Genomic DNA, 7,830 nt, shown 5'->3' on the forward strand with positions numbered 1-7,830 from the left:
GCAATATGCATTTAAAGTTCCTCCATGTCTTTGTGTGGTTTGATAGCTTATTTCTTTTGACTGCTGAATAATATTCCATTGTACGATGGACCAGTTTGTTTATCCATTCACCTATTTTTTTCTTTTTATTAAATTTATATATTTATTTTTGGCTGTGTTGGGTCTTCGTTTCTGTGCGAGGGCTTTCTCCAGTCGTGGCGAGCGTGGGCCACTCTTCATCGCGGTGTGCGGGCCTCTCACTGTCGCGGCCCCCCCGTTGTGGAGCACAGGCTCCAGACGCGCACGCTCAGTAGCTGTGGCTCATGGGCCTAGTTGCTCCACGACATGTGGGATCCTCCCAGACCAGGGCTCAAACCCGTGTCCCCTGCATTGGCAGGCAGATTCTCAACCACTGCACCACCGGGGAAGCCCCTATCCATTCACCTATTGAATGATATTTTAATTGTTTCCCATTTTTGGCAATCATGAATAAAGCTGCTATAAACATTCATATGCAGGTTTTTGTTTGAATATAAGTTTTCAACAAATTTGGGCAAACCTAGGAGTATGATTACTGGATTGTATGGTTAGACTATTTTTAGCTTTGTAAGAAACTGCCAAACTTTCTTTCAATGTGCCTATACTATTTTGCATTCCCACCCACAATGAATGAGAGTTCCTGTTGCCCTGCATCCTTGCCAGCAATTAGTGTTGTCAGTATTTTGGATTTTAGCGATTCTAGTAGGTGTGTAGTGCTAGCTCATGCTTAATTTGCATTTCCCTAATGACATATGATGTTGAGCATCATATGCTTATTTTTAATCTATATATCTTCTTTGGTGAGGTGTCTGTTTCAATCTTTTGCCCATTTCTTAATTGGATTATTCGTTTTCTGATTGTTGAGTTTTAAGTCTTCTTTTTATATACTGGATACCAGTCCTTTACCAGATATGTGTTTTGCAAATAATCTCTCCCAGTCTGTGGCTTGTGTTTTCATTTACTTAACAGTATCTTTCTCAGAGCAGAATTGTTTAATTTTAATGAAGTCCAGGATTAACAATTTTTTTCTTTCATGGATTGTGCTTTGGGAGCTTTACCTGAAAATCTACTGCCAAACCCAAGGTCAGGTAGATTTTTTTCATATGTTATTTTCCAGGAGGTTTTTTGTTTTGTTTCAAGAATAAGGAACTTTGGCTTTTTCATTCCTTTTGAGAGTTTCTGTAGTTGACTACTTTTTTCCTGCTATGCCATTCACTTTGAATCTGTATTACCTCAATTCCTCAGAGAGAAAAAGGACAGGGAGTCCTCATTTAGAAAACATTTCCTAATTTTTTTTTTTGCGGTACTCGGGCCTCTCACTGTTGTAGCCTCTCCCATTGTGGAGCAAAGGCTTCGGACACACAGGCTCAGTAGTCATGGCTCACGGGCCTAGCCGCTCCACGGCATGTGGAATCTTCCCGGACCGGGGCACGAACCCATGTCCCCTGCATCGGCAGGCGGACTTTCAACCACTGCAGCACCAGGGAAGCCCCATTTCCTAATTTTACATTTTAAAAGTTAATATTTAAAAAGAAAAACCTTCTTCAACCCCAACCCCTAAGCCCATCATGAGTAATCTGGTTTAATACAAGTTAAGTCTATAAATAAATGTGTTCTTTTTCCTCAAAAATCACTTAAACAACTATACAAGAATTACTGTTTTAATAAAATTAGAAATGAAAAAGGACAAGTTAAAACAGACACCGCAGAAATACAAAGCACCCTAAGAGACTACTACAAGCAACTCTATGCTGATAAAATGGACAACCTGGAAGAAATGGACAAATTCTTAGAAAGGCATAACCTTCCAAGACTGAATCAGGAAGAAATAGAAAATATGAACAGACCAATCACAAGTAATGAAATTGAAACTGTGATTAAAAATCTTCAAACAAGGTCTTCCCTGGTGGCGCAGTGGTTGAGTGTCCGCCTGCCGATGCAGGGGACACAGGTTCGTGCCCCGCTCTGGGAGGATCCTGCATGCCATGGAGCAGCTGGGCCCATGAGCCATGGCTACTGAGCCTGCGCATCCAGAGCCTGTGCTCCACATCAGGAGAGGCCACAACAGTGAGAGGCCCATGTACCGCAAAAAAAAAAAAAAATCTTCCAACAAACAAAACTCCAGGACCAGAGGTTTCACAGGTGAATTCTATCAAACATTTAGAGAAGAGATGCAATCTTTGGGACTTCCCTGGTGGCGCAGTGGTTAAGAATCTGCCTGCTAAAGAAGGAGACATGGGTTCGAGCCCTGGTTCAGGAAGATCCCACATGCCGCGGAGCAACTTAGCCCGTGCACCACAACAACTACTGAGCCTGTGCTCTACAGCACACAAGCCACAACTACTGAGCCCGTGTGCCACAACTACTGAAGCCCACGTGCCTAGAGCCTGTGCTCCGCAACAAGAGAAGCCACCCCAATGAGAAGCCCGCACACTACAGTGAAGAGCAGCTCCCGCTTGCCTCAACTAGAGAAAGCCCGCAAGCAGAAATGAAGACCCAACGCAGGTAAAAATAAATAAATCTATTAAGGAAAAAAAACATTTAGAGAAGAGCTAACACCCATCCTTCTCAAACTCTTCCAAAAATTTGCAGAGGAAGGAAAACTCCCAAACTCATTCTGTGAGACCACCATCACGCTGATACCAAAAGCAGACAGAGATACTACAAAAAAAGAAAATTACAGACCAATATCACTGATGAATATAGATACAAAAATCCTCAACAAAATACTAGCAAACAGAAACCAACAACACATTAAAAGGATCATACACCAAGATCAAGTGGGATTTATCTCAGAGATGCAAGGATTCTTCAATATATGCAAATCAATCAGTGTGATACACCATATTAACAAACTGAAGGAGAAAAACCATATGATCATCTCAATAGATGCAGAAAAAGCTTTTGACAAAATTCAACACCCATTTATGATAAAAACTCTCCAGAAAGTGGGCATAGAGGGAAGCTACCTCAACATAATAAAGGCCATATATGACAAACCCACAGCAAACATCATTCTCAATGGTGAAAAACTGAAAGCATTTCCTCTAAGATCAGGAACAAGACAAGGACATCAACTCTCACCACTATTATTCAACATAGTTTTGGAAGTCCTATCCACGGCAATCAGAGAAGAGAAAGAAAGGAAAGGAATACAAACTGGAAAAGAAGAAGTAAAACTGTCGCTGTTTGCAGATGACATGATACTATACATAGAGAATCCTAAAGATGCCACCAGAAAACTACTAGAGGTAATCAATGAATTTGATAAAGTTGCAGGATACAAAATTAATGCACAGAAATCTCTTGCATTCCTATACACTAATGATGAAACATCTGCAAGAGAAATTAAGGAAACTCTCCCATTTACCATTGCAATAAAAAAATAAAATACCTAGGAATAAACCTACCTAAGGAGACAAAAGACCTGTATGCAGAAAACTATAACACACTGATGAAAGAAATTAAAGATGATACAAACAGATGGAGAGATATACCATGTTCCTCTACTGGAAGAATAAATATTGTGAAAATGACTATACTACCCAGAGCAATATACAGATTCAATGCAATCCCTATCAAATTACCAATGGCAGTTTTTATAGAACTAGAACAAAAAATCTTAAAATTTGTATGGAGAAACAGAAGACCCCAAATAGCCAAAGCAGTCCTGAAGGAAAATAACGGAGCTGGAGGAATCAGACTCCCTGGCTTCAGAGCATACTACAAAACTACAGCAAACAAGACAATATGGTACTGGCACAAAAACAGAAATATAGATCAATGGAACAAGATAGCCCAGAGATAAACCCACGCACCTGTGGTCAACTAATCTATGACAAAGGAGGCAAGGATATACAATGGAGAAAAGACAGTCTCTTCAATAAGTGGTGCTGGGAAAACTGGACAGCTACATGTAAAAGAATGAAATTAGAACACTCCCTAACATCATACACAAAAATAAACTCAAAATGGATTAGAGACTTAAATGTAAGTCCGGGCACTATAAAACTCTTAGAGGAAAACATAGGAAGAACACTCTTTGACATAAATCACAGTAAGATATTTTTTGATCCACCTCCTAGAGTAATGGAAGTAAAAACAAAAATAAACAAATGGGACCTAATGAAACTTAAAAGCTTTTGCACAGCAAAGGAAACCATAAACAAGATGAAAAGACAACTCTCAGAATGGGAGAAAATATTTGCAAATGAATCATTGGATAAAGGATTTAATCTCCAGGATATATAATCAGCTCCTGCCGCTCAATATTAAAAAAAACAAACAACCCGATCCAAAAATGGGCAGAAGACCTGAATAGACATTTCTCCAAAGAAGACATACAGATGGCCAAGAAGCACATGAAAAGCTGCTCAACATCACTAATTATTAGAGAAATGCAAATCAAAACTACAATGAGGTATCACCTCACACCAGTTAGAATGGGCATCATCAGAAAATCTACAAAGAACAAATGCTGCAGAGGGTGTGGAGAAAAGAGAGCCCTCCTGCACTGTTGGTCGGAATGTAAACTGATACAGCCACTATGGAGAACAGTATGGAGGTTCCTTAAAAAACTAATAATAGAACTGTCATACGCCCCAGCAATCCCACTACTGGGCATATACTCAGAGAAAACCATAATTCAAAAAGGCACATGCACCCCAATGTTCATTGCAGCACTATTTACAATAGCCAGGTCGTGGAAGCAACCTAAATGCCCATCGACAGATGAATGGATAAAGAAGATGTGGTACATATATACAATGGAATATTACTCAGCCATACAAAGGAACGAAATTGGGTCATTTGTAGAGACATGGATGCATCTAGAGACTCTCTTACAGAGTGAAGTAAGTCAGAAAGAGAAAAACAAATATCGTATATTAACGCATATATGTGGAACCTAGAAAATGGTACAGATGAACCGGTTTCCAGAGCAGAAATTGAGACACAGTAGTAGAGAAAAAACACATGGACACCAAGGGGGGAAAGCAACATGGGGTGAGGGTGGCAGTTGATGAATTGGGAGATTGGGTTTGACGTGTATACACTGAGGTGTATAAAATGGATGACTAATAAGAACCTGCTGTATAAAAAAAATAAAATTTAATTTAAAAAATAATAAAATTTCATTTCAACTGTTAAAAAGAAAAAGAAGTATTGTTTTAAAAATTTACCTAGAGAAATTAAAGTACCATTCATTTTCCCCCTGTAACAGATGGTGCTCAAGGATTCACGTATCAAGGCCATTTGCTTATCTCATCACACTTTAGTTGTTCTGTTAGCAGGCAGGCTTTGAATGTGCTTAATCATTCTTTTCTCCTCCTTGATAATGTCTGTACTCTGGCTTCAGCTCTCATGTGTTTTTGTGGAGCCCTTTTACATTTTGAATACCAATTTCTTTTAAGATTTCCTTCAGGTACGACACAGGCTGTTTTGTGATGTCCACCAAGTCCTTAAGATTATAATATTGATGTTTCTCAAAAGCTGAAAACAGCATGTCTAAAATGTGTTATCAGCTCGAGCTCGTTTTCCATCTTTCTTTTTCCTTTCATATTCAATATTGTACTGATGATTAACAACAGGTTTGTAATTGGTTGTTGCAGCTTTGTTCAGTTGCTGTAATAGCCTTACAGGTTTGGAAGATTCTTCTATTTGTAATCTCTTTAATCTCATGTACTTTTCACTGGCAGTGGGTCAACATTCAACTCTTTGTACCACTATTCCTTCCAGTGAAAGCTTATCCGATGAGCTCTTATTAGACACTGTTAATGCCTGTCCCCCCAACACTTTGCAAGACAAATATATGTACTCTAGGAGCACTGCCTGAAGCTGATTTTCCGCCAATATCATGAATATTTGCAAGGGCCTCATTCAAAGTAAATGACACCTCCATCCTTCCTTGATTTTTGGCAATCCACAGTTTCCCAACTTCACCTCTTCCAGGACCTTTAGCCCATTGCTGTGACAAATATTTAGGAACCTTCACCAGCCACACTCTGGTGTTCTGTTTGGCGCCGGTCAGGCTGAGTTCCCCTCTTTCCTCCATGGGTCTGTCACCAACGGAGGCGTGCAGGCCACAGCAGCGGCCCCAGGAGCTGGGGGGCTACGGGGCAAGGGACCAGAGCACAGGGCAAGCCCTGGCCGGGAGCTGATTGTGAAGAGCCGGGGTCCACCTGCTCAGATGCTGGGAGCCCGGGGGCCTTCTAGGAATTTTAGAGTTTTCTGTTTTACATTGAGTTCTGTGATCCATTTTGAGTTTATTTTTGTGGAAGTTATAAGGACAGTGTCTAGATTCTTTTTTGCATGGGCATGTCCACTTGTTCCAACACCATTTGTCGAAAAAACTATTCTTTCTCCATTAGATTGCCTTTGCTCCTTTGTCAAAAATCAGTTGACTATATTTGTTTGGGTCTATTTCTGGGCTCCCTATTCTGGTCCATTAATCTATATGTCTATTATTCCACCAATACCACACTATCTTGGTTGCCATAGCTTTATGCTAAATTTTGAATCAGGTAGTTTTAGCCCTCCAACTTTGTTCTTATTCTTCAATATTGTGTTAAATATTGTGAGTCTTTTTCCTTTCCATATAAAATATAGAATCAGAGGTTTTTGTATCCACAAAATAACTTGCTGGGAGTTTTACTTGGGGTTACATTGAGTCTATAGATCAAGTTAAAAAGAAATGACATTTAACAATACTGAGTCTTCCTATCCATGAACACAGAATATCATTCCATTTATTTAGGCTTTTATTTCTTTCATCAGAGTTTTCCTCATATAGATCTTGTACATATTCTGTTTGATTTATGCATAAATATTTCTCCTTTTTTTGGTGCTAAAGTGTTTTTTTTTAATTTCAAATTCCAGTCATTCGTTGTTAGTATAGGAAAATAATTGACTTTTGTATATTGGGCTTGTATCTCACAGCCTTATTATATTTGCTTATTAGTTCCAGGAGCTTTTTGGTCAACGCTCTGGTATTTTTCACATAGAAAATCATGTCATCTGCAAACAAAGACAGTTTTATTTCTTTCTTCCCAATCTGTATGCCTTTTCTTTTCTTGTCTTACCTTATTGCCTTAGCTAGGAGCTCCAGTGTGATGTTGAATTAGAGTGGTGAGAGAGGACATCCTTGCCTTGTTCTCAGTCTTAGGGCAAAGTCATCTAGTTTCTCAGCATAAGTATGATATTAACTATAGATATTTTTGTTGATTTTTTTATCAAGTTGATGAATTTCCCCTCTATTCCTAATTTGATGAGAGCTATTATCATGAATGGATCTTGGACTCTGTCAAATGATTTTTCTGCATCTATTGATACAATCATATGATTTTTCTTCTTAAGCCTGTTGCTCTATGATGGATTAAGTTAATTTATTTTTGAATATTGAATCAGCCTTGTGCACCAGGAATAAATTCCACTTGGTCGCGGTGTATAATTCTTTTAACATTGTTGAATTTGACTTGCTAATATTTTGTTGAGGGTTTTTGCAACTATTTTCAATGAGATGTTGGTCTGTAGTTTTCCTTTCTTATAATGTCTTTGGCTTTGGCATTAGGGTACTGCTAGTTTCATGGAATGAGTGAGGAAGTGTTCCATCTGCTTCTGTTTTCTGCAAGAGGTTGTAGAGAATTGGTATAATTTCTTCCCTAAATGTTTGGTAAAATTCACCAGTGAAACCATCTGGGCCTGGTACTTTCTATTTTAGAAGGTTATTAACTGTTGATTCAATTTCTTTATAGGCCTATTCAGATTATATAGTCAATTTCTTTAATATATAAACAAGTTATCCTTTACATATTA

The 7,830-nt window shown here is 38.8% G+C and overlaps 1 pseudogene; it reads right to left on the bottom strand.

Annotated features, from left to right (window-relative positions):
• Positions 1 to 5,326: 5,326 nt before the first annotated feature.
• Positions 5,327 to 6,070, bottom strand: LOC113613118 (general transcription factor IIF subunit 2 pseudogene; annotated as a pseudogene).
• Positions 6,071 to 7,830: the final 1,760 nt, after the last annotated feature.

The sequence above is a fragment of the Aethalodelphis obliquidens genome, unplaced genomic scaffold (assembly GCF_003676395.1).
Source record: "Aethalodelphis obliquidens isolate GAN/ISIS:26980383/991018 unplaced genomic scaffold, ASM367639v1 scaffold85, whole genome shotgun sequence".
Taxonomy (NCBI): domain Eukaryota; kingdom Metazoa; phylum Chordata; class Mammalia; order Artiodactyla; family Delphinidae; genus Aethalodelphis; species Aethalodelphis obliquidens.